The 14,390-nt window shown below is 42.1% G+C and overlaps 1 long non-coding RNA gene across 1 annotated transcript in view; it reads left to right on the forward strand.

The window, feature by feature from the left end:
- The first annotated feature begins 7,958 nt into the window (after positions 1-7,958).
- The window catches only part of LOC115299479, a 33,704-nt gene continuing 27,272 nt past the window's right edge, over positions 7,959-14,390 (forward strand). The window contains exon 1 of the long non-coding RNA XR_003912197.1: positions 7,959-7,990. This is a non-coding gene — a long non-coding RNA (uncharacterized LOC115299479). The remainder of the gene's footprint in view (positions 7,991-14,390) is intronic.

Here is a 14,390-nt window from a genome sequence, read left to right on the forward strand (position 1 = left end):
GGCTATATGTAAGTGAATAAACATGGCTGTGTTCTAATAAAATTTTATCTGACCTTTGATTTTTACACTATTTTTATGTATCACAAAAAGTATTAGAAATGTTTTAAAACCATTTAAAAATGTAAAAATTATTCTTATCTCACAGGCTATATAAAGGTAGGCAGGACATATTTGGTTTGGTGCTATATTTGATGATCTCAGGCCCAGTTGATGATGATGATGATGATGATGATGATTACTACTACTTCTAGTGTCTGATACCTGTTATGTGCCAAGCATTATATTTATTTTACCATCCATTAAACAATAAACTTTTATCTCTTAGAATCACCTATTTTTCATATGAGGAGACAAAGGCTCAGAGAAATTAATTTGCTCAATGTCAGAAAGTTAGTTAAGTAGAAGAACTAAGAATGAAGTCCAGATCTCTTAGTCTTAGAATGGTGCTCCTCACCATTATTTCATCTTGCCCCCTAAATTTAAAATATGCAGTTTTAGACAGCTCTTTTGCTGATGAAATTGTGGTTCAGATTTGCAGGCTTTGATGGGGAGATTGCTCTATGGGTATGTAGACACTTGAGTGTTGGTATGAGCTGTGTCAATAACTCCTCGTAACCTTGATGAAACTCTTCAGATTTCTGAGTCTTATTTTCTTCATTTGTAAGACAAAGAGGTTGGTGAACAGCAGTAGTGATTTTGTCCCACAGGGGCTTTTGGTAATATCTAGATACATTTTGCCTCTATTTTGACCCACATGACTGTGTGTGTGTGTGTGTGTGTGTGTGTGTGTGTGTGTGTGTGATTCGTGTCTAGTGGGTAGAGGTGAGGGATACTGCTAAACATCTTCTAATGCACCAGACTGTGCCCGCAACAAACAATTATTTAATCGAAATGGCAGTAGTGCTGAGATTGAGAAACCCTGGACTGAGTGATGAATACAGTTCCTTGCATTTCTGAGAATCTAATTTTTATTCATTTTGCTGAAATATATTAAAGTCTGAGTCACTTCTCTCTGGATAACAGATTCTTCTTTTGTAAAACAAGAGGATTAAACCATATAATCTCCAAGATTCTTTCTAGCTTTAAAATGCTCAAGCCTATGATGAACAAGGGAATATTAAAAATAAATGTTATGCTATTAAATCCAAGATAATACAAAGCATTTTATATTTTTGTGTCAATCACCAGTGCTGTCCCATTCCCTCATCCCTACAGGGCAAATGTTGCAAGCTTGCAGTGTATGGGCTGAACCCAGCCTGCAGATGTATTTTCTTTGGCCCTACAGAGTATATTAGAACTTTGCAAATTAGTGGCCAACATTTAAGACTGGATATTTCCAGTAAATATCCACATTTCTGGCTTCTCTTAAGAAATTAGAAGACAGAGCAACACTGGGCTTGATTTTTGTGTGTTAATGGTGACCTGAAGCTGAGTAGACTCTGTCCCTTTAGATGGGGCTGAGTTTTCCAGCTCACCAGAGTTCCCACTTAACAGGTTTGAATTGTACCTGGCCACCTTCCTTTATTAACATATTCTCTCTCCCTCTCTGTCTGGTCCCTGTAGGTAGGTGAGTTTGCTACTCCTGCCCTAGGATTCTCATTCTTTCATGGAATATGCCCAGAAATGTACAGGGTTGGCTACTTAGAATTGTTGATTCTTAGAATAAATAAAATAAATGTTAAGTCCCGAAATTGGGTCTAAAGAAAAGTGGCTGAGAACAGAGTGGGAAGAAAAGCCTTTGCAGCAGCTTATGAAAAACAGTATTAAAGAGTTTTAATGGACAGTATGAGGCAATGGTGTTCTGTGCCTGCCAAGAGGCTAATGTGACCCCTGGCAGTATTGTTAGGAGTGAGCTTTCTGACAGGGAAACAGGGTAGTCCTGCTCGTCTCTCTGCTGCTCAGACACATCTGAATCATTGTGTTCAATTTTTGGCACCCCACTCTTATGTGTGATTGTAACAAGGAGCTGAGCTATGGATTGGTGGGATGACTTGGAATATCTTTCTGTGAGTGAGATTTGCAAGAGCTCAGGGCATCAGTTCTGGAAAAGAGAGGACTCAGGAGGCACAGAATGGATCTTTTCAAATTTGGCATAGTGGTCCTGAGGAGGAGGGTCAGATCAGCACCATGACCTTCCACACATGCCTCAAACCCCTCTCTGAGCCTCAATTTTCTCACTTCTGTAATAAATGGATTTTATGTGTAACCTTCCTCCCCATCCCCGAGAAATCCTTTCTACATAGGAAAGTTTGTCTTAAAATCAAATATGTAACTATGCAAAATAAATCAGTTCAAATCTGATTTGATTATTCAACTCACACTAAATCACATCATTGCTCTGCATAAGTGAGTGCAGAGTGGAGCCCCATCTGTTCAGCTCTTCCCTTCACCTCTAAGGTGGCATCTGAGAGCACCTTAGAGAGCCTCTGGGACCCCCATGGCATACAGTGTAACAAAACCTGATCTAGGTTTCTAGGACCCCTGCTAATTCTAAATCCTTCGATTTTCTATAGCCTATATTTCCCAAATGTGGAACCTCAGGGAAAGCTTTTGAGATTAGCTTGAGAATAAGATGGGCCATTAAAGGCAGGGATGGTGGAGAGATGGGCCCCTGAGGGTAATAACAAGAGCCATGGAGAAGTGTACATTTGAAATGAGTCAGGACCTCATGATAATTGAATAAGAAATGCAGATGGCAGCTTGGCCTTTGTGTCCTTAGGAACTTTGGAAGGCTTCTTCTTGTAGACATCATGGTTTTCTCTTTATCATCAAGTTTGCTTCTTCATTCCACCTCCATTTTGTAGTGATATAGTTTGAAGGTTATCCCAGTGCTGGAGGTAGGCTCTGGTTGTATTAAGTGGTAGTGATCCCTCCTTCTTGATGGTGATTGGTCCAGGAACCCAGGCTTCAGCCAATCCGTGTGTATAAGGTCCCTTTAATGGGGATTGTTGAGGAATGAACACATTGCCCCCAATGGGCAATGAGAACTTCAAGAGTGTGTTTACTGAAGGGCCCTTTAGGAAAATTTATGAGAGAGAATTGAATGAAGAAAGTTTATTTCTTCATCCGGATATCTGGATGTGGTCATATGTGGGTGAGAGACTTAGAGTTACTGAAGTCACTTCACTGTCAGCCTGAATATAAAATTGACTCATGGGGCACCTGGGTAGCTCAGTCAGTTAAGCTGTCTACTTGGCTCATGTCATGATCTTGTTTATGAGTTTGAGCCCCACATGAGGCTCTGTGCTCAAAGCTCAGAGCCTGGATCCTGCTTTGGATTCTATGTCTCCCTCTCTCTCTCTGACCCTCCCCTGCTTGTACTCTCTTTCTCTCTCAAAAATAAGTAAACATTAAAAACAATTTCCAGTTGGCTCATAGAGGAAGACTCAGCCAGGAGAACTTGAGGGCCATGAAGCCAAAGTCACACAACTGAGTAAAAATCTGAAACTTGCCAACCTTTTGGACTTTTAGGTATGTGAGCCAGTGCATTCCCTTTTTTTCTTAGTGTTTTAGTTAGTCCCATTTGGGTTGTTTACTTCTTAAAACTTAATGGATTCCAACTGAGGTATCATCCAAACCAGTGGATTTGCTTGCAGGGATGGAAGAGCATGTTGAAGAGTATATCAGACACATCTTGTGTCCTACCTCAGATTCTCTTGGCTTCCCTGCCTCTTGACCCTGCTGCAGTCCAACTGCTGCAGCTGTCTCACTCTGTGCTGACCCATGGAGTTAAACTACTTGGTCAACCAACAAAGCATTTGTGTCTCCCGGCACTTCTGGACTCACTCTGCAGGTGTGAAACCTGGCCTCCTGAGCAGCTGCTGCAAGGGCTGAGTAATGCAGCCTAGGAGTGTGGAGGAGCTCAATTCCTGAAAGGCAAACTCAGAGTAGTGGAACTCCGGAGATGTGAAGGATCTGGCAAATATATTTCCCCTCCCTCCTTCCCTCCAATGGACTGAACCAAGGAGCGTCCCTTCATCTGAATAGCCTAGAGACATCTCATATAGCTGCCTCTTAGAGGTACCTTGCTGGAATGCATCATCTTGCATTATTTCCCATTCTCTGCCTCACTTCTTTTTTTGCTCACTTTTACAGCCATAGTATTACACCTCCTAAATAAAGCATTCACACTAATCCTTGCCTCAGGCTCTATTTCTAGGAAAAGCAGCTAAGACAGAATGTGAAAACCCAAAGAAGAAATAATTGGTGGAGAGTTTAGGCTATTGCCTTGTATGGTTTTAATATTTAGAAAATCTGATCTTTTATGAAGATCAACAATCCAAGTGGAAGGCACGTCCTATCGTATAGTGGCTAAGAGCTCAGACAAATACTATGTATTGAAGCTCTCACTCTGCCCGCTGATAATTAAGTGATCTTGTTCAATTTATTTAACTCATCTGGGCTTCACTTTTTTTCTTTTGTAAATAACAAGGATCTTATCTACTGAATAGGGCTATTGTGAAGGTTAAAGAAGGTAATGCATACAAAAATACTTACCACAGAGTTTTCAAACCTCAACACTGTAGATATTTTGGGCCATGTTTACTTACTGTAGCATATTTACCAACATCCCTGGCCTCTGACCATGACATGCAAATAACTCCCACACAATTGTGACAATCAAAAAAGGGGAAATCAGAAATAAAGGAAATAGTGAGCTCTCCAAAAACCATCAAAGAATGACTTAGCCAAAACAAAATTGTGAGATACCCTTGAGCACTGTCATTTTAAGCCACTGAATCTTGGATGATTTGTTATGCAGCAATAGCAAACTGAAACAAATTGGTAACTAGATGTGTGATGCTACCATAAGAAAAACCTCAACTGTGTGGTATTGGCTTTGGACCTAGGTGGTGGGTAGAGGCTGGAAAGAGAAGAGAGGGTAGAGGAACAGAAAGGAAATGATTATGGAAGGCAAAGCAAGAAAAGACCATCCTTGATATATGCTGGCAGAACTCTAGAAACTTGGGAGAAAAAGGAAATGTGCCTCATAAACTTGTTGGATCTAGCTAAGGAGATATTAAGTCAGAAGGATAAAATCACCAAATAATGTCTTCAACTGAATATACTAAAGTATGGCAAGGGACATGAGCTATTGAGATAACTGTAGCATTTGCAAGCAGAATTTGGAGAAAATATAAAAGAGCAAGGACTTGTAGATTGGAAAGTAAAACTTTTTTCTGTCTCTGCAGTTGGCAAAAAGATTAGCAAAGTGAAAAATGGCTTCCAAGAAAAGAACAAGTGTATGCCTGTAATACCTTTTGTTAAGATCTTGTAAGATAAGGTGTCCAGAAAGCACGTTTAGCTAGTAAAGGGGCTTCTTTTTTTAATGTTTATTTTATTATTTTTGAGAGAGAGAGAGCGAGAGAGCGAGAGAGAGCTAGAGCGAGCATGAGTGGGGGAGGAGCAGAGAGCCAGAGGGAGACACAGAACCTGAAGCAGGCTCCAGGCTCTGAGCTGTCAGCACAGAGCTCGACGCAGGGCTTGAACTTGAGAACGGCAAGATCATGACCTGAGCTTGAGTCAGATGCTTAACCAACTGAGCCACCCAGATGCCCCTAGAAAAGGGGGCTTCTCATTGTCTCAGTGGCACTGTCCAAAGAAGTGGACTTTTCTGAACTATAAAGAGGTTGCAAAAAGAATATTGGATATGGCTTTGGGGGGCATGGAGTGAATTCTGAGGAGAAAATGAGAAACCCACAAAGATTTTAAGAAAATTATTATGTCCATATCATTGGTAACTTGAATTTTGCTAACTTGAACTGGGAGAGATAGAGTTGGCTCGGATTAAAAGAGGTTTATGGAAAGCAGCACAAGCTCCTGAGAAAGCTACTCAGGTACAGGTACAAACCATTTCTTCTATGAAAAACAGAGCCTTTTAGAAAGTTAGAACAAGAGCTCCGAAGGTAGAGTGAAGAGCTGAGGGGAGCAGTGAGACAACTCGCAGGTGGAAGAACATATTCCTAATCCAGGCAAACTTCCCAGCCCCAGGGTGGGGAGCAGGTGACAACATGTGACATCTGGATTTCAGAGTTGCTATCTGTGTTTGTACCCCTGTCCCTTTCTGAATGGGACTGTCTATTGTCAATCATTCCCCCCATCTCAGTGTTGTAGGTTGAGTGTGTCTGGGGGAGATATATTGTCTTTTTAGTTCCCCTGTCTCTGGAGTTGCGGCTGTTCAACAGTTGCTGTACCTGAAAAGCACACTTACAGAGACTCATTCACATCCAGACTGAAGCCGATTGAAATTCTGAACATGAAGCTTAATACCATAATTGGTGTGCTGCCAGCCTCCAAAATGGCCCCCTCCCATACTGAGTAATGGACCAAATATTACAGAAATAACTACATATACCTTCCGAGGCAAGATCGCAAAGGGGACTTTGGGTTTTTCCTTACTCTCTCTTCCATCACTTACTCTGGGGAAAGCCAACATCTATCCTGTGAGAACACTTAATCAACCTTATGAAGAGGCCTCTTGTGCACAGGCATGTGAGCTAGCCATCTTGAAAGTGGATCCTCTGGTCCCATTCAAGCCTTCAAATGACTGCAGCTCTGGTTGACATGTTCACTAAAACCACATGAGAGACTCTGAGACAAAAGTGAACAGCCCACTTCCTGAATTTTGGACTGACAGATGGTACAAGATAGCAAATGCTTATTTTTGTTTTGGGCAGCTAAGTTTGGGGACAACTTGTGAAGCAATAGATAACTAAAACAATTAGGATGAGACTCTTGAAGGTCTTAGTTTGGAAGTGACAGCATTTTACATGTAGGGGGAATAGGAATGATTTATGGCAAGAGGGAAGACCCTAATAGATTGTTGAATGGCTGCAAATTCCTCCCATCCCAGTTTACATGCTTCTTTTGCAACATGGCTTTGCTTTTCCTCCCATCTCATATATATATATATATATATATATATATATATATATAGAGAGAGAGAGAGAGAGAGAGAGAGAGAGAGAGAGAAAGAGAGAGAGAGACAGAGAGACAGAGAGACAGAGAGCATATATGTATATATGCATATATATGTGTATACTGGATATATGTATATATGCACATATAGAGAGAGAGATATGTATTATATACATAAAATATATGTAGATATATAATGCTCTTGAATCTGGGTAGTCTAGTGACTTGCTTTTATTAGTAGAATATGGCAGAAGTGAAGTTATATGACTTCTGAAGCTAAGCCTTATAAGACCTTTTAAAATGCTACTTTGAAGTGTCGTTTAGGGAAAGTCAGTCTAGTCTTCTAGAGGATGAAAGGCCATGTGGTGGAGAACTCAGACCCAGCCTAGAGCCGACACCAGCCTTGTAAGCAAGGCCATCTCAGACCTTCCAGCCCAGCCAGATCCCTAGCTTAATGCAGCTGTGTGAGCCAGCCTATGCAAATCCATCTGAGGAACCCTCAAGCCCACCTACAAAATTAGTTGTTTGGAGGCTATAAGTTAAGTAGCAAAAGATAACTGAAACAAACTTTGTTCAATGGGATTTGTCATAGAGTATAGTTGAACTCATCGTTTCACAGCAATATCAAAAACTTAGTTTCAAGAAATAATTGTCAGTGACTTGCTGGAATGACTTCCTGTGTTGAGGAAGATTCTAAAGCTGTGTAGATGCTCATTTGAAAGATGATTGTTATTAATTAGTAGCGTCTTCCATAGGCAAGGATAAGGCAGAATAATGGCGTCTATGCGCTATGTAGGCACAACTTAAAAATGACAATAACTGACCTTATCTCTGTGGAAGCTACTGCATGCTTTTGTGTTGATCTGTACACAAAGAAAAAAATGTCCACATCTCTATAAGTTATACATTTTACAGGACAATTTATGTAGAGTTGATACAAGCCTGACCTAAGCTAATGAATGTTGGTATTTGCTTTTCTTCTCTAACATATACAACTTTATACTTGGATTAAAGTCGATCATCACAGAAGCATGTATAATATTTGATTTGATTCTCACAACAATCCTATGGGGTGAGTATGTTTTAAATCTTTGTTTTATAGATGAGGGCCATTCATATACTGTTCTTCAACTAAAGAAGTACATTTAATGTAAAGGGACTTACTCCTATGCATTCAGTCTTTGAATCTGGTTCCCTTTCCACTTTAACATACTAGGTGTCTAGATGATTGCTAAGGTCTTTTCAGATCCAACCTTCAGTGACTTGAATGGACCCAGTGTGCACCATACTATAATTCATCTGGTGGGAAACTGAATGCCAAAATAGTATTAGCTGTAGCAAGTGGTTGTTGAGTTGCTTGGTTGTCTGGGCAGTTTGGTGGTGGGAGATCCCCTTTCAAGATCTGTCTGGGAAGGCAAACAAACCAAGCTCTAAACCCTGTTGACACATGTGTCCTGGGTGACTCAGATTCTGACATAAAGATAATCGCTGGAATCAGTTACATTATGACTGGGACAATGTTCCACTTGATGTGGAATTCTTTAGAGAGGAGCAATGTGGCTGGTTAAATTATGGACACCATCTTTATGAGCAAATCAGGAGGGCTGTAGGCTCAAGGCAGTCACTTTGGGAAATGGTGGTTTCAAAAGACCCTGAGTCAGGTCTAGAGAGATGGAAGATGCAGACCAGGGCCCATTATATCATGTGTTCCATGAAGTGAAAAACAAAAGGACATGTGGACCACCTTTATCTTTCTTCCCCTGCCACATCTCCAAATATGTACTTGTAGATATAACTTACTTTCCACATTCTAGGACTCTTGCCATTCTCTGAACATAGATTCTCCCATAAAGTATTTCATAGTCTAGATGAAATGCAGATAGGAAATACAATAATGACTCTGCCATTTAATAGTCATGCCCAAGGTAAATCACTTAATTTCTGAGCCTCAATTACCTCATCAATTCAATGGTGATGATAGTATTGTTTATTTTATAAGGTTTTGGTGAACAATAAAATATTTTACAAATACATTTAACAAATTTATAGCATATAATAACACACTCTAGTCACTGCTTAAAATGAAATTACTTGCAAAATCTAACATCTGTGAAAGACACTACTAGGACTATACTCCAGTGGCTGAACTATATATATTGAGTCCCAGTTATGTGTGAAGTGCTTTGCTAAGTTTTTTCCACACACATCTATCACATGCAACCCTCATAAAACCTCCAGGACACAAATATTTTTCAAATCACGGTTCAGAGAAGGTAAATAACATGAGTAAACCCACAATGGTGTGTCATTAATGACCACAAGAAAAATAAGTTTTTATGCAAGACACAGCATGCACACAATTGGTAAGTTCTACCTCGTTACAATTAGATACTTCTTTTTATCAAAAGACGCGATAAACAGAGCTAAAATTAAAGCCTGGGAGAAAATGTTTGGAATGCATACACATGATAAAGGATAAGGATTCAGAATATGCATATGTTTAAACTCCTATAAATTCGTAAGAAAAAGATGAACAACTTGAGGGGCCAGTGGGAAAAAGTTTAAATAGGAATTTTACAGAAAACACATATGTCCCGTAAGGTTATGAAAAGAAGCTCAAGCTCACGGGCCGTTAAAGAACACACATTAAAACCAAAAGGAATATGTTTCCACACTCGCCGGATTCACAGCAGTAAGAGGTTTGACGATGTAAGTGTTTCCCAGGATGTGGGGAAAAGAAAACATCATACTGTGGAAGAGACTGTGAGCTAATGTGAAGGAGTCGCCATTGCCGGGAACAGGACTATGTGTGTGCCCTATGACTCAGCCATTCTGATCCTACCCGTATTTCATTGTCAAACTCCTGCCCTGTTGCACGTGGAAACATGGCTAAATGTAAATAACAGTGTTATGCAGAGTAGCCTCCCTGCTAACAATCCAACAATCCAAATGACCACCTATGAGAGATAGATGAAAACAATCATTATATTTTCTGTATTTGCAATATATTCTGTGACAATGAAAATGAATAATCTATAGCTCCGTCACCAACATGGATAAATCTAAAAAAAAAAAATATTGAGCTGAAAAATCCAGTCACACAGGAATACATACATTCTATATGATCATTTACATAAAGGGCAAAGCAGGCAAATAAACAGAATGTTGTGCAGAGATAAAGCAACAACAGAAGGAAAGTGATTAACATAATGTGTACTGTGAGGATTCCTTCAGTGGGAGAGGGACATGGTATCAGAGAGGGTCAAATAGGTTTTCAAAGACTGTGTATTCTTTTGTATGGGTGATATGCTTCAAATGAAAAAAAAGGTTAAACAAAACAAATACTGTGTCCTTCCACCCCCCAAGAATCCTGCTGCTGAGTGACAAAAGTAAGAAACAGAGTGAGGGGTATGATACCATATGATTTATAAAAATTGAAGACATAGATGCTTCCCAGCCAACACTGTATATTTTACAATTATACACGACTATTTCAGGATGTAATTCAAACTCATTCACGTGGTTACCTGTGGAAGAAGAGGAATATGAGTTAGAGTGGGGATAAGGATGGAATGAGGCAAAAAAAAGGTATCGGGTGTAAATTAATTTAGTAAAGTTATGTGGGTTTATTCATTCACTCCCAGCTTTACTCCCAAAAGGATTGGAGGAGGCAGAAAGACTGTTGGACTTCTCAGATCCATATTCCACTTCTTGAGCCACTTGATTTTCTAGACTCCCAGGAGGTCAGCAGGCACTTTTTCTCTTCTAAAGGAATCGAAATGAGTTTGACCAGGAGCAGTTCCTTTTCCGCTGGCTAAAGCTGAGTCTTAGGAAATGGCAGACCTTGGAATTAGAGGGAGGAGCTGAGGACAGTTTGTGTGTCAGGCGTGACTCCGGCATTTCCACGCCACATTCCAGTCCTGCAAGACCCTCTTGTTTGTCCTCACCCTGTCAGCACAAGACGAGAAGTAGAAAGCAGGTGCCCCTTTCCCAGGCTAACATTATGCAATTGATCATGCAGAATGGACTTTCTTCCCAAGCCAGATAGGATAGCAAACTCTGGGCTCCCAGAGCTGATGGTGCATTTCAGACCCTGCCCTTATCCCAAGGGCTCCTTAGGAGACCTTCGTAGACACATCACACAAAGCATAAGTCCAGATGGTCCAGACTTCAGGACCCCCACCCAGCCCAAATCATTGCCATGCAGACAAATGGAAGGAAGGAAGGACTGAAGGAGTGAGGATTCCAGAAGAGAGGCAAAATCAGTTGTGTTGAAAGTGCAAGCAAACAAGTTTAGCATCATGAGGGAAAGGAGAAATCTCATTCTTGTCATTTCCAAGACAGAGAGAACAGATGTAGGGCCTGGCATATATACAGGAAGATAACTTTATAGATGGGGAGGGGAGGGAACTCATGCATAAAGCCTTCAGTATTTTTTTTTTTTTTTTGCAAAAGAAGACAAAATCGGAGTTAGGTACGAAGCTTTGTGTTAAGTATGAAAGGAGATAAAGAGCCTAAGCTGCAGACTCTGACTGCAGACTCTGACTACGTTCAGGTATTCATCTGACACATAACATATAGGGCAGCTTACACATGATGTGTCCAGTGGTTATTTAATCGGTATTCAAAGGAAGGGAAGAGAAAGTCAGTCTTGCCAGTCATAAGAGCCGTATTGTCAGATACTGTACCGGTGCTCTGCGCTTGGCTGGCCTCCACAGCAGACACGGTTGTGGTCAACAGCTCAGATTCCCCTCCCCCGAGCAGAGTTCCTGTCTTCCAGCTCCTTACCTCAGGGCCTTCTAGATTTGGGAAGCTTGTTGAGCCAGCTGGCAGGCATAGCCTGGGAGCCATGCCACACTCACTTCCCCTACCTGGATGGACCTGAATTACCGTGCCAGTAGCTATAATTCTTTGCCTGTGGGCTCTCACTCACAGCCAGACCCCACTCTGTCTCTATGCTGGGAATGCTAAAGGGCTTTAAATTCTGCATTAGGACCTGCATCCTAAGGGGCAGGCTTCAAACTTCAAGAAATGGCTGATGGAGGAGAAAGACCCTCCAGTGCCCTCTCCTCTCTGCAGGGATCATTCTGAGGCACGCTTTTAAACTGGCACCTAGAAATGCCCAGCAGTGGTAACTTCCTTGCTAACACACCTTTACTGGCCTCCTTCCCTCCCAGCGTCAGTTTCTTGCTCTCCTCCAGCTGGTTCCTTGCGTTACTTCTTACGGAACTTAGACTTGAACCCTTGTCTCAGCATCTGGTTTTATGAGGCAGACAGTGCTCTCAGTAACCCTCATCTGGGGCTGGGTCTGGGGTAGGGAGGTAGGGGAGAAGCACCCCAGTCTTTCATCCATCTGGTGGATAATTCTGGGAGGCCTGTTGTACAGCTCTCAGTGGGGGGCATTGGCCACCATGATAGTGCACCTTATGCTGGTTTTTCCCTCTCCATTTCACTCACCACCCTCCTCACTCTTGATTTCTGGGATCGATCTCAAATAAAATACCAGCATTCAGGTCTCTGACTCAGGCTCTTGTTTTCTGAGGAAACCAACCTAAGACAGAAAGCTTTATGGGAGAGAAGGTATGAAACGAACTGGAACATTCACTATGGGTTAAAGGAATGTGCGGAGAGGACGCCAACCCAGGAAAAGGAAATGACCAAAGGCAGAGAGGTGGAACTGGCTAGAACATTTTCTGCTGGCTCTCATGGAAGGTTCTTGGTGGTAGGAGAACACCATAAAGGGAGCGTTTTTCCCTTTCTTGGCCTCCTTAGAAGGAGCTGCCTCATTCCAATAAGCTGACACTGAGAATGCCCCTGTTTACCCCCTACGACTGAAAGTCTTCCAGACTTCCCCATTGTCTGTCCACAAAGCTGTCTGGTCTCTTTTTTTGTAGCTTCATACTCTTGGCTCTCTTCACCAGGCCCAGTGCAGACTCACTCTCCCCCCTGTGTGAAGAACAAGGCTCTTGGGATCTTCACTAATTAGGAAGGTCACCCATTATTGGTATGTAGGCTGTGTCCTTGCTGCTGGCTTCTCCCTCTGAGGAATGGGGCTAAATAGGAGGGTCTGCTGAGTCACAGAGCTCATGGGGTGGCTAGGGGAAATGGGAGCTAGCCCAAAGAGCCTCCTGGGATGCTGGACAGGTAGCCATGGGAGGTCAGTAGGAGTCTGTGCAGGATGTTGGAATTGGTGTGGTCATTGTTTAACACAGACCAGAATCTTGAGTAAGCCACGTTCTCTAATAAGGAGGCGTCTCTGCACAGTGTTCCTTCCGTGCACCCGCCCACCCCTCTCTGCTGTTGGCATGCAGAGGAAGGTAAGTAACATTTCTAAAGCTGATTGCACTTGGCTTCTTGCTTCAAAGCCTGTCTCTGGCATTACAGGCTCCACCCTCCTGCTTTTCCTCATCACCTGGTCCTGCTCAGTGAAGCAGGAGCTCCGGGAAGGTTTGCTCTGCCTTGTCTCGCTTGGGAAATCCCTTGGGGTTTTCCCTGAACATTTGTTCATTGTTAGGGGCTTCCTCCTGCCAGCCTTCCTAGATGGCTGGATCTTGTCCACGTACTGGGAGATAGTCCAGGATGACTTGAGGGGAAAGAGAAACGGCTGCAACCCATACAAGGCAGGGGGTAGGGGTGGGCCTGGGTTATAGCACCCGTCATGTACTGTCAGAAAGAGGGAAAGGCCATAGGACCCTAAAGGTGAGGAGATGTACTTGACACCCCCTGTGCCCTTCCTCCTCCCTTCTCTGGGCTTCAGCTTTCCATCTACAGTGCAGTGGATCTCAAAGGGCTCTTACATGAATGTACATTTGTGTTTTATTGGGGGGGCATTCCACAATGCTTCCCCTATTCACAATGATTTTGAAAATTCTATCCTCATGAAATGCATTCTTTATTCAGGTTATAAATATCCCTGGCCTGGAGGAAGGCAACAGCTTTTTGATTGGTCTCCCTGCCTTCCATGTGCCTCCAATTTTTCTCTTACCTTCTCCAGAGATGACATTTCTAAATTGGAATTCTGACAGTGGCTTCTTCCCAGCAATCAGAAGGAATAAGTCTGAGTAGATGACACATACAAGGTCTTCAAAACCCGAGCTTGTTGTCGTCTTTCATCCCCAACTCCCACGCCTTTCTTCTATGGCTGTACATTTCAGCTAATCTAAACACCTTCCTTTCCCCTGAATGTAAAATTTTACATCCTGCCTCTCTGACTCTCAAATGAAAGAGAGGTACCAAAATAATGCCGTTTTTTAGGGCCAGGAAAATCTGGGTCCAGACCTAGCTTTGCCATTTACTGCCTTTGTGAATTTGGACCTGCTGGATTCCTTTTCTGAACTCGTTCCATTGTTTTTAAAATGTGATCTAAGTGAGACTTCAGGATGAAGAATAGGTCCCCAGCCTAGTCTGGGGTTTGTAACAGGTAGTCAATACATCACTAAAATTATTATCATAATTAGTATCCTCTTTTTGGT

Source organism: Suricata suricatta, chromosome 8 (genome assembly GCF_006229205.1).
Source record: "Suricata suricatta isolate VVHF042 chromosome 8, meerkat_22Aug2017_6uvM2_HiC, whole genome shotgun sequence".
NCBI classification, from domain to species: domain Eukaryota; kingdom Metazoa; phylum Chordata; class Mammalia; order Carnivora; family Herpestidae; genus Suricata; species Suricata suricatta.